The sequence below is a fragment of the Leuciscus leuciscus genome, assembly GCF_965113295.1.
Source record: "Leuciscus leuciscus genome assembly, chromosome: 7".
NCBI lineage: Eukaryota > Metazoa > Chordata > Actinopteri > Cypriniformes > Leuciscidae > Leuciscus > Leuciscus leuciscus.
The window spans coordinates 8,395,167-8,407,063 of NC_138731.1; the positions used below are offsets into that span (position 1 = coordinate 8,395,167).

At 39.0% G+C, this 11,897-nt stretch overlaps 1 protein-coding gene and 1 long non-coding RNA gene across 4 annotated transcripts in view; both read left to right on the forward strand.

The window, feature by feature from the left end:
- LOC309503323 (NACHT, LRR and PYD domains-containing protein 1 homolog) overlaps positions 1-11,897 on the forward strand; it is a 106,991-nt gene that overhangs the window by 19,616 nt on the left and 75,478 nt on the right. The gene's annotated exons all lie outside the window — the stretch shown is intronic.
- LOC309503520 lies at positions 4,359-6,492 on the forward strand. The gene is made up of 3 exons (XR_014207685.1): positions 4,359-4,753; positions 6,160-6,362; positions 6,393-6,492. It is a non-coding gene; the product is annotated as an uncharacterized lncRNA (long non-coding RNA).

An 11,897-nucleotide genomic window follows, 5' to 3' on the forward strand; every position in this document is an offset into this window, starting at 1 on the left:
TGGACGACGTTAAAGGTAGCAGCTACCTGAGGACGGATGGAAGAATTTGTCATTGAATAATCTGCGCGGGACGATAAGTGGGATTTAGAGTTTGAGAAGATGGAGAATTGTTCAACTGAGTGATACGGTAAGCCAATATATAAGTTATTATTTATCTTTTTTTGCGTTCGCATTTCTACATTGTTTTCACGTAACATTATTTGGTTTGATTTTGCGAACGCGGTTTACTACCGTGGCCGCGCAAGCAATTCACTGACTCTGTTCACCTGTTTACCAAGAAACGTTAACTTAGACATTTCATATAATAGGCAACCTTTACCATGCTATTTGCATGACGTGCATTTGATATATATTTTTTTCGTTTTAGGCTTTGTAATCTGATGGCCATTGTTAATGTAAGTGTGTTTAAGTAGTGTTACAGTTATAGTCTATGTGGCAGAGGTGTGGACTCGAGTCATGTGACTTGGACTCGAGTCAGACTCGAGTCATGAATTTGATGACTTCAGACTCGACTCGACAAAATGTACAAAGACTTGCAACTCGACTTGGACTTTAACATCAATGACTCGTGACTTCACTTGGACTTGCGCCTTTTGACTCGAGAAGACTTGCTACTTCCCATGAAAACTGGGGAAAAAAATGTCCACACGATGTCTACATGTCTACATCCAATCACTGTAGTCCCACGTTGTTTTGATTCGACAGCATCTAACGCCCGTTTCATGCATACTCCGTTTGCAGTGCGTATGCGCCAGCGGTGCGTATTTTTTTCCGTACCCATGTTAACAGGTCAGAGCTTTCACACTGCACGCGGTTGCAGTCCGTCGATCCGTTCCAGTTGCGGTGCGTATACAGCAGTGCAGAGATCGTTTCCGCACCGAGTCTATTTCTGCTGTGCTGCAAACGCGGAATTAAAGTGACAGCGCATGTTTCATGGTCAAAATGAACACAGACAGATTGACCTAAAAATGTAGTAATTTCACCATAAATGCGATTAATTTAATTAAATGTAGTAATCTCACCATAAATGTATTTAATTAAATACTATTTTCACTTTAAGACCAGGGTAAAGCAAGGAAAACTACAATTTACCTCAACAAGGCGACATAATGAAGTTGAACGACACTCGTCTCATTCGTGGAGGTGGAAAAACATGTTCCTTGTGACATGCGAGATTTATTGTATTAATTTAAATATAAAAGAAAAGGCATGAGAGTCGGCTGTTTTTTTATATAAGTAGCCATGGTTAAATATTTGACCACTTGCTTTAGGAACTTAATATAAGTAGAAGTAATGCATTGAATAATAGGCCTACGTTGTTTAAATTGTGTTTAAACGTGAATACGTCTATTAAAGAGTGTATAGGTGTACAAAGAGAATCGCAATGCTGAGACGTTAAGACCGGGGTAAATCAAGGGAAAATACATATTTCAACAAGGCAACATAATGAACACTCGTCTCATTCGTGGAGGTGGAAAAACAAGTTCTTTGTGACATGCAAGATTTATTGTATAAAGATTTAAATTATGCAAAAGAAAGGGTATGAGTCTGCTGTTTTTGTCAATTTTAAGTTTTAATTTAAAATGTAGGCTATGCGATTTTAATATTTTGTACATGGTTAAATATTTTACCACTTGCTTGAGCAACTTAATATATAATTATATAAGAGTAATGCATTAAATAATACGTTGTTTAAATTGTATTTAAACGTGAATACGTCTATTAAAGAGTGTATACGTGTGTACAAAGAGAATTGCAATGCTGACAAAAAAACTTTTTTAAAATAAAAGTTGCTAATAACTTCTGGATTTGAAATACAAATAGTGAGTATGTATTTGTGGTACAGCCGCGGATCACGCACTGCAAACACAGCATATGTGAAAGCACTATTGCGCATGCTGGTCTTGCACCGCATACGCACTGCAACACGCACCGCATACGCACTGCACACGGAGTATGTGTGAAACGGCGTAAGCAGGCACATTGCAAGACAACCAATGAAGCGCAACAAGCAACAACGCGCCAGTTGGCAAAATGATACCGAGGGTATTTGGCTATAAAAATTACGAGGTAGTCGACAAAAAAGGTAAGTTTTGAACGAATGCTAAGCACCTTATCGGATGTACCGTAAAACTTCAAATAATAGCCGAGTCCCCAATAGACGCCTGTCTCTTTTAATCTCAATCTTTTAATCTCAATCTCAATCTCTCTCTCTCTCTCTCTCTCTCTCTCTCTCTCTCTCTCTCTCTCTCTCTCTCTCTCTCTCTCTCTCTCACATACACACCAGTCTCTATGGAGGCATTCCAATTATATTATCAGGTTGGTCCAGTTTTTCAGAAGTGATGATTTTGAGGAGTGAGGATTTTATTGATGACATGTTTAAAAAGGTTTAGGCTAAAACGACCCATGTCTATATGAAAGTTAAACTGTTTTGCAATATGAGGTCAATACAATACAGGACTGAAGCTGCATGCTGTGCATTGTTCTAGTGCAATATGCTGTTGAAATACAAGCATTTTTGGTGAAAATTTAATTGTCAGTTTTTTACTGTATTTGATTAATGTCATTGTATAAAAAGAGGTTTAAATAAGTACAAATCTCACAGACATACATGATTTGTATACATTTTATTTCTGTGGTAAGAGGACTTGAAATGACTCGAAACTAAAATGGTAGGACTTTGGACTCGACTTGAGACTTGTTGGCTTTGACTTTTGACTCGACTCGGGACTTGCCTCATCTTTGACTCGACTTGACTCGGGACTCGAGGGCAAAGACTTGAGACTTACTTGTGACTTGCATAACAATGACTTTGTCCCACCTCTGCTATGTGGTAAAAAAAAATGCTGTCAAATTCTGTCAGTTCTGTGATCGTGCTTTTGAATCGTTGTCAGAATTTTGCTAGCACATGAAAATCCATGTTCCTAATGCTGTTTTCAAATGTAGTGGTCCTATTCCTGATTGCCATCCCATGGTCCTACAACTACTCCCTAATTCAAAGAAGTTAGACGGTGTTATCCTTCAAGCAGATAAGTAGAGATTATTAAGCAAATCTCATTCATCTGTAATATGTTTTATGTTTTGGTTCTGTTGATCAAGGTTGTGCTGTCCTTTTTAAAAATTGTTTCAGGAATTTGCATTGCTGATGTCCAGCAATCTACATTTGCCGGAAAGTCCGACTTATTTCCTGGTATGTAAACATTAAAGGGGTAGATGAAACCTAAAATGAAAAGCCATCATTTACTCACCCCACTGCAAAATATGTTTTTCTTAATTAGTGTTTTTATTTTGTTTCCAGTCCAGATATCTACAATTCTTACATGAAGAAGCATTTAATAGACACGTAAAAATTGTCTTGTTTTCTGAAAGAATAAGTCAAAATTAACTGAGTTTATGCTTAAAAGAAACATAAATATGCCAGTGCATTCTAGCATTCTAACCAATTTTAATTTTTAGTTGAAAAATTTTATTCATAGAACTATGAATAGACAACTACATCGAACCACAGTGGAACCCACAGTAGTTATTTTAATTATTAATATTCTTTTTAAAAAAAAATTGTATTCCATTACAGGTCAATCTCTAAGCAACCAGTGCTGGATATTAAGTTTGGAAGGTCAAGGTGTGTGTGAAGGATCACAGCCTGACTTCATCACTGGCCTGGCAGCGCTGTTTGCCTCCTCCTATGAGTTCAGCTGGCAGTACCAGGAAGAGGCAGCACCTTGAGTTTGTTCAGAGGTTAGTCATTGGCATATTTGCCATTCATATATATATATATATATATAATATATATATATTAGACTGAATTGTCACTAACCTTGACTTGACAGTATTTATTATGTTGACTACTGGTATGAACAATATGGCCCTGGTTTCCATACAGAGCTTAAGCCAGGTCTAGGCCTTAATAAAATTAGGGTATTTAAGCAGCTTTTATAATAATGTATCATAAAAAAAAAAACATTACTGGTGTGCATCTTGAGATAAAACAGTGGCAGTCATATATTTTAAGATATGCCAGTGCAAGTTGTTTTCAGTTGAAGGATTAGTGAAAATTCTGTCATTAATTACTCACCCTCATGTCGTTCCAAACCTGTAAGACCTTCGTTCATCTTCAGAACACAAATTAAGATATTTTTGATGAAATCTGAGAGGTTTCTGAACCACCCATAGACAGCAACGTCTTTGCAACTTTTAAGGCCCAGAAAGCTAGTAAAAACATTGTTTAAATAATCCATGTAACTAGTGCAACCTTAAAGGAGAACTCCGGTCAATTTTAACATTGAGCTCATTTTTTTTGTAAATTTGGAGTGCTGTCAATACAGAGAACAACGACAAAAATCGGTGAATATCTTTGTCAGTCAGCTGTCAACAGGCCTAAACAAGCCATGGCACCAAGCACAGAAACACAATCAGTAAAATGTTATCTAATTATTATCAAGAAAACTTTGAAAATATCGATCGAGACATATTTTGTCAATATTGCACACCCCTAATGCATGGTATTAATTTTGATTTCTTCGGGTCTTAAAAAGGTCTTAAAAAGCCTTAAATTTGACTTTAAAAAATGTGCAGAAACCCTGCTTCATAATATTTAGGTTGAACCACTGTAGCTATATATTTACCAATGTTTTTACCACTTTTCTGGGCTTTGACAGTTGCAATGATATTGTTATCAATGGAAGGACAAAACTATCGGATTTCATCAAAAATATCTTCATTTGTGTCCCGAAGATGAACAAAAGTCTTGAGGGTGAGTAATAATGACAGAATTTAAATTTTTGGGTGCAAACATGCATTTTAGTCTGGTAAATCATGTTGTCATATATGCAATAAACATTGCAAGGCTTGCAATTAAGTTAAATTATTTCTGTCACAAATGTTTGGGCTGGATTCTGGCAGTGTGTGCTCTATATAAACGGAGAGTCTAAAGACTGCCTTTCCACTGATACTCTGATGGCACCGGATGAGGGGATGATATTGTTAATGAGCTGGGTGATGAGTAGACAAAAGTTGTAGAATAAAACTTTAAATCTGGCAACCCCACTTCCAAAAATGTAGTTAGTTGACAGTGTTGCATGTAAACAGACACATTGGGCCCTATCTTGCACCCAGCGCAAGTGACTTTGTACACCGACGCATGTATCATTCCTATTTTGCACCCGCGCAAAGCGGACTTTTCCCTCCACAGAAGCACGTCGGTAAGTTAGGAAATACACTTGCGCTCCCGGGGGCGGTTCAGCGCAAAGAGGAGGCGTGTTCCGGCGCAAACGTTCATTCATGCTAATTTGCAGGTTTAGAAAACAATTGCGCCACTAACCAGGAAAAAATTGTTTAAAGTCAGTGGCGCGTTGCGCATGTTATTCATATGCTATTTTAAGGGCGCATGCTTGGCCATAATCAATGTAGCGTGTGCACAACGCACATAGCCTACACTTTGATTCTCTCATCTAACGTTACACAGAAGCAGCAGTTTTCATTTTTGAATACATTATTACGATAGATAGATAGATAGATAGATAGATAGATAGATAGACTATTTATTATAAAAGCATACATCTAGCTTACACATTTACCCAAATTATCATACGCCTGTTTAACCGAAGTTAATTTGGGTGGGTTTCTCCATTTCAATGTAACTTCTCTCTTTTACGGCCGTGACGAGAGCGTTGCTCTCCTTGGCTGTGAACCGCTCCTGGCGCGCGCCTGGCAAATCCGCCGTTTCAATAGCAATCCGCTATGGAAAAAGCGCGTTTGCTCTTAAAGGGAATGTGAGATGACGCTCTGATTGGTTTATTTCACGTTACGCCCAAACCACACCTATGAATAATGAAGCTACTTCAGACCAACCCATTTTAGATTAGCGCCTGGCGCAATAGTCATTTATCCCGCCGGGAAAATAGCAACAGCGCCGAGACCCGCCCACAAAGTTACTTGCGCTTTGCGCTTTGACACTTGCGTTTCAGATCGTTAAAATAGGGCCCATTGAGTTGATGTATTTTACCAGGGCAGAAAAAATATCAGTTATTGATCACAACATCCAACATTGCATTTTTTTTTTTCATGTTCAGTTTTAGACAGCTTTTGTGCTTTCTCTCTTTGTCAAAATATATACACTCAGTTAATAATATTTAATTGTTGTTTTTTTCTGCCTTTTAGATGCATTCTTGACATCAATCCTGGACGTGGATCAAACACAAAGAAAGGACAAGTAACTTCAAAGAAAACTGGCCAAATTGTGCAAAACAAGAACACCACTGTAAGCCTACAGGTGTCCTCACTTCTGCAAAACCTTGCAGACTTTGAATGGGATTTCGTTTGCACTTTTATGGACTTCAAAAAAGAAACAGCATTTCACTGTCGTTATAAAGCATAAAGCTTGGAAGAGCCAGGACATTTTTTAATAGAACTCTGATTGTATTCGTCTGAAAGCAGAATGTCATATAGACCTAGGATGACTTGAAGGGTGAGTAAATCATGTGCTAATTTAAATTTTTGGGTGAACTATTCTTTTAATTAAGTGCTAACTGTTACCTGTTTGTTGTTAAGTGTTAAAATTGCATTTTATGTTTAAAAAGTAATTCAGCCAACATGTTCACAGATGGCATTTGAACTAAATAAATGTTTTAAAACCCAGAAAATTTTGTTTTCTTTTTCCTAGTGTGACTACTCTTATGAAACCTTAAAGTATAATATTTTAATTATGTAATAATAAAAGCAGTATTCCCTGTAAAAATACAATTTATTGCTGTCGACAAGTTTAATAATGTAAAATGTGGTATAATTGGTAATTACAGTGGAGTACTGTAAATGCTGTTTACTGTAGTAGTGTTGTAAAAATACAGTATGTGGATGGCAACCCAGCTGCCAGTATTTTACTGTAAATTTACAGTGAAAAGTTTTACAGTGTACATGCATGTGATACTGATGCATTTTTAAAGCTGTGGCATATGGTTATGGTACTTTGTGGATGTATTTGTCAAAAATGACAAAGAAAACACTGCATTATTGTATTAAAATACTATATTTGGTATTCACACAATAGACAAAATCTCCAACTATAGGCATTTAATTTCAAGGCATTCAGATATAAGATTTGTATCCCTAATATATGTGAAAGTATGTACTATACAAATAAGTACATATATGCATGTAGGCTATACATATATGCGTCATATATGCATGTATACATATATGCGCCTTACATATATTTCACATTTATGTACATATACGGGAAAATATATGGCACTTACATGAAAACGGCCATTTTTGCTATATTTTGAAATATATATTTCATATATGTGTATGTGTTTTACATATATGAATTTTGCATATATTCTCATATATGCAGCAGACATACATGGGCACTAACATTATATATGTAATTGACATATATTGACATATATTACATTTCTGTATGGGGAAGCCTAGATGCGCCTTTCATACGGACAGGATTAGCCTACATAATCAGATGGTAGCCAACCGTACGTATTTGCTTTCGATTGGATTTTATTCGTTGGTGGACATTTTTTATAAGCTTTAGGCCTATAAAGATAGTTATATTTCTCATGTCTGTGAGGCTTAATTGTCTATACACTGTTTTTCAGTTCATTTTAAGACGCGCTCCAATTCACAGAGATCATGAGCGCGCCATATTCGTTTTCTTTTATTTTACGAAAGCACAACGTTTTCTTGTTGTTGTGAGTTTACACAAATAAAAGTAGTTGCGACTGATGTATTATTCTTTTCTGTATGAGCAGAAATGATGGAGTATTTTAAGTTGTTTCCACTGTTGATAGGAAAATGCGAGTGATGGCACCGGCGCCTCCATGTCATGCAGTGCGCGCTCCACACTCCGCGCTCCACACTCCGCACAAACACTCGGATATGCGCTTAGTAATAGCGAACATTTATCTAGGTTAACGTTAGAGCGAGCGGCCATTCCAGACTGATAAGTCCTCTTCATGTTTAACAAATCTAATTCTGTTGCATTTTATTGCGTCAGTTTGAAAAGGACGACTGAAACACTTAGGCTACAGATAAACGCCCAACGCTGGTGTTTTTCTTTACATAAATTCGTTTAGGCTTTAAAATAAATATTGTTTGTGGACTAATTAATGGCACAATAATTTATTTAATTTATTGGCTACTTATATTTTTCATTTTTGTTTTGCATTGAATAGGCTACCATTTAAGGATTTGCTGTACACCGCAATGCCATCCTCCCATAAAAAGACACGTTAAGAGCCACCTTTATTTTCTTTATAATAAAGATTTTCTATGGGAGGAAAACGCTTAACGTGTAATTAAATGCATTGCGTTCATATTATGGGCTCATCTGCTTTTCTGTAGGATAGTAGCCGTTTATTATTAAGGTGTGTACAGCATTTGATCTTTATCACTGAAGTAGCCTATTAAGCCACATTAAGCTTTTTCTTTATTATAAGGGTTTTCTGAGGGAGGAAAACGCTTAGCCTAATGTGCAATTAAACGTATTAATGTTCGTATTTGTATTCTTCAGCTTTTTGAACGTAGATGTATGATAAAGACATGATTGGCTATCAATTTTATGTGGATAAAGGTATATTTTGTAGGCTACATGACTACACATTAGAATTAGAATTAGAATTTCTTTATTGTCATTGTACACAAGATACAACGAAATTGCATAGCTTCTGCATAAGGTGCATGGTACATAAAATAAATAGATAAAAAAATATACATAATATAAAGTAATGTACAATTAAGATAATTAAGCTTAAGACAAAAAATAAAGAAAGAACATAGACAGAATTGCTAGTATATATATATATATATATATATATATAAGAGTAATAATAATAATAATAAACCACGATTTGTCAACATGATTAATGCCCTAATATGAGGTAGTCAGTGCATCGAGTGTTCAGTGCATATGTGTATTCAATGTAATTATAGCTCTGGGGAAAAAACTGTCTTTGAGTCTATTTGTCCTTGACTTAAGGCATCTGTAGCGCCTACCAGAGGGCAGCAGTTTAAACAGGTGGGAACCAGGGTGAGAGTGATCTCTTCCAATGTTCTGGGCTCTCTTGAGGCAGCGGGAGTTATAAAGGTCCTTCAGGGACGGAAGAGGGCAGCCAATGATCCTCTGCGCGGTGTTAATGATCCGCTGTATTCCCTTTCTCTCTGCCTCAGTACAGCTACAGTACCATACAGAGATACAGTATGTCAGCAGGCTCTCCACTGCAGAGCGATAGAAGGTCTCCAGCAGCTTCTCCTTTAAGTTGGTCTTTTTTAACACTCTCAAGAAGTGAAGGCGCTGCTGTGCCTTCTTGATGGTTGCTATGTTGGCTGACCATTTGAGGTCTCCTGAGATGGTTGTGCCAAGGAATTTGAATGTTTGAACCCTCTCTACACAGTCTCCATTGATGTAGAGGGGAGCGGGGGCTGCCCTATGCCTTCTAAAGTCGAGGATGATTTCCTTTGTTTTGGTGGTATTTAATGTCAGGTCTTTGACTGAACACCACTCTGACAATCTCAGGATCTCATTTCTATAGGCAGCCTCATCCCCCTTTGAGATTAGACCCACCACTGTAGTATCATCTGCGAATTTGATGATGTTGTTCTGATGATGGACTGGGCGGCAGTCATATGTATAGAGAGAGTACAGAATTGGGCTCAGCACGCCCCCTTGAGGGGAGCCAGTGCTGAGCGTGCGGGTGGAAGAGAAATGGGGGCCGAGTTTAACAGTCTGAGGGCGGTCCGTCAGGAAGTTCCTGATCCAATTAATTGTGAGTAAAGGAAAGCCCAGATCTGTGAGTTTGCTGAAGAGGATGTCCGGTATGATAGTATTAAAAGCTGAGCTATAATCAATAAAAAGCATCCTCACATAGCTCTCCTGATGTTCCAGATGGCACAGCGCATTGTGGAGAGCTATGGCTATTGCATCCTCAGTTGATCTGTTAGCTCTATAAGCAAATTGATGTTCATCGAAAGTGGAGGGGAGGCAGGTTTTCAGGTGGTGCAACACCAGCCTCTCAAGGCACTTTGTGATGATCGGTGTAAGGGCGATAGGGCGATAGTCATTTAGGCTATCCGTGACTGATTTCTTTGGTATGGGGATAATTGTGGAGGATTTCAAGCAGGATGGAATTGAAGCTTGTGTCAGAGAAAGGTTGAAGAGGTTTGCGAAAACTCCTGAGAGCTGGTTAGCACATCCCTTGAGCACCTTGCCTGGGATGCCATCAGGACCAGCAGCTTTCCGTGTGTTCACTGTTCTAAGCACCCGCCTCACTTCATGCTCCTGGACAATGAGTGGGTGAGTACCAGAGTCTGTTGTAGGCTGGGGTGGTGTGGTATTTTGCAGCTGTGGTTTGTCAAAACGAGCAAAGAAGCAATTCAGTTCCTCTGCAAGTGGAGCCGAGCTGTTTCCAGCTGCACAGCTGCTGCCTCTGAAGTTTGTTAGGTGCTGGAATCCCTGCCATACCTGTCGTGGTTTGCCGTCTGTGAAATGATCTTCTACCCTATTTTTATAGTCCCTCTTAGCATCCTTAATTCCTCTCTTCAGGTTGGCTCTAGCAGCACTGTAAAGAGCTCTATCACCTGACCTGAAAGCAGCTTTCCGATCTTTGAGGAGTTTGTAGACTTGGCTGGTCATCCAAGGCTTCTGGTTGGGAAAAATCCGGATGATTTTATTCACTGTGACGTTGTCCATGCAATACTTGATGTAAGCCAGTACTGCCTCAGTGTGAACAGACAGGTCATGATGTTTAAAGACTTCCCAGTCAGTGTGTGTAAAGCAGTCCTGGAGCTGAGAGAGTGCATTTTCGGGCCATATAGAAACAGTCTTTGTGAGTGGTGTTTTCCATCTTCTGAGGGAGATGTATGCTGGAGTAAGAAGCAGAGAGAGGTGATCTGAGTGACCTAAGTGAGGGAGAGGAATAGCTCTATATGCATGTTTAATGTTGGTGTACACACGGTCCAGTGTGTTATCCCCTCTGGTCGGACATTTAACATGTTGGAAGAAATGTGGAAGTACTGTTTTCAAATCTGCCTGGTTAAAATCTCCAGCTATAATGTGTACTCCGTTGGAATGAGCACATAGCTGTTTATTTATGGCATCTAGCAAGAGAGCGAGAGCTGTGCTAACATTGGCGTCGGGTGGTATGTAAACAGCGGTGACAATCACTACCGTTAGCTCTTGCGGTAAAAAGAACGGTCGGCATTTTACAGTCATAAATTCCAGGTCCGGAGAACAGTGGCTATCTAGGATTATACTATTGTTTGACCAGTCATTGTGCACAAAAATACACACACCACCCCCTTTGCTCTTACCAGAGTCGTTGTTTCTGTCCCAGCGATGTAAAGTGCGACCCGCTAACTGCACTGCAGCGTCGGGGATCCTTGGGTGAAGCCAGGTCTCCGATACTATCATGATGCAACAGTCGCGGATGTAGTGGTTCCCGGCGATGTAAAGCTCCAGTTCGTCCATTTTGTGAGCCATGGATCTTGCATTGGTAAGAAACATACTTGGTAGAGGAGGCTTATGTGTTTTTTTCCTGAGTCTTACAAGAAGGCCAGCCCGGCAGCCCCGCTTTTGTTTTCTTTCCCGACGCCGTCTGCGTCGTCTGCCAGGACCGACAACAACCCACGGAGATCCCGGTGGTCTGGTGATATCCTTCGGGATATTGTGTGTGCGACAAAAGTCAGGTGTGACTGTAATCTTGTATTGAAATCCGATGTCTAATAAGTTCTGACGGCTGTAGTTATGCTTCACAGAAGCAACAGACAAAAAACACACGAGAAAACAAACAAAAATGCACCAAAAGCGAGAGCTGTTAGCCGCTGCGTCCATGCGCGCCGCCATCTTGGATCAGAGATCCCCGACATATAAGGCCAAGAGAATATGTCGTTGT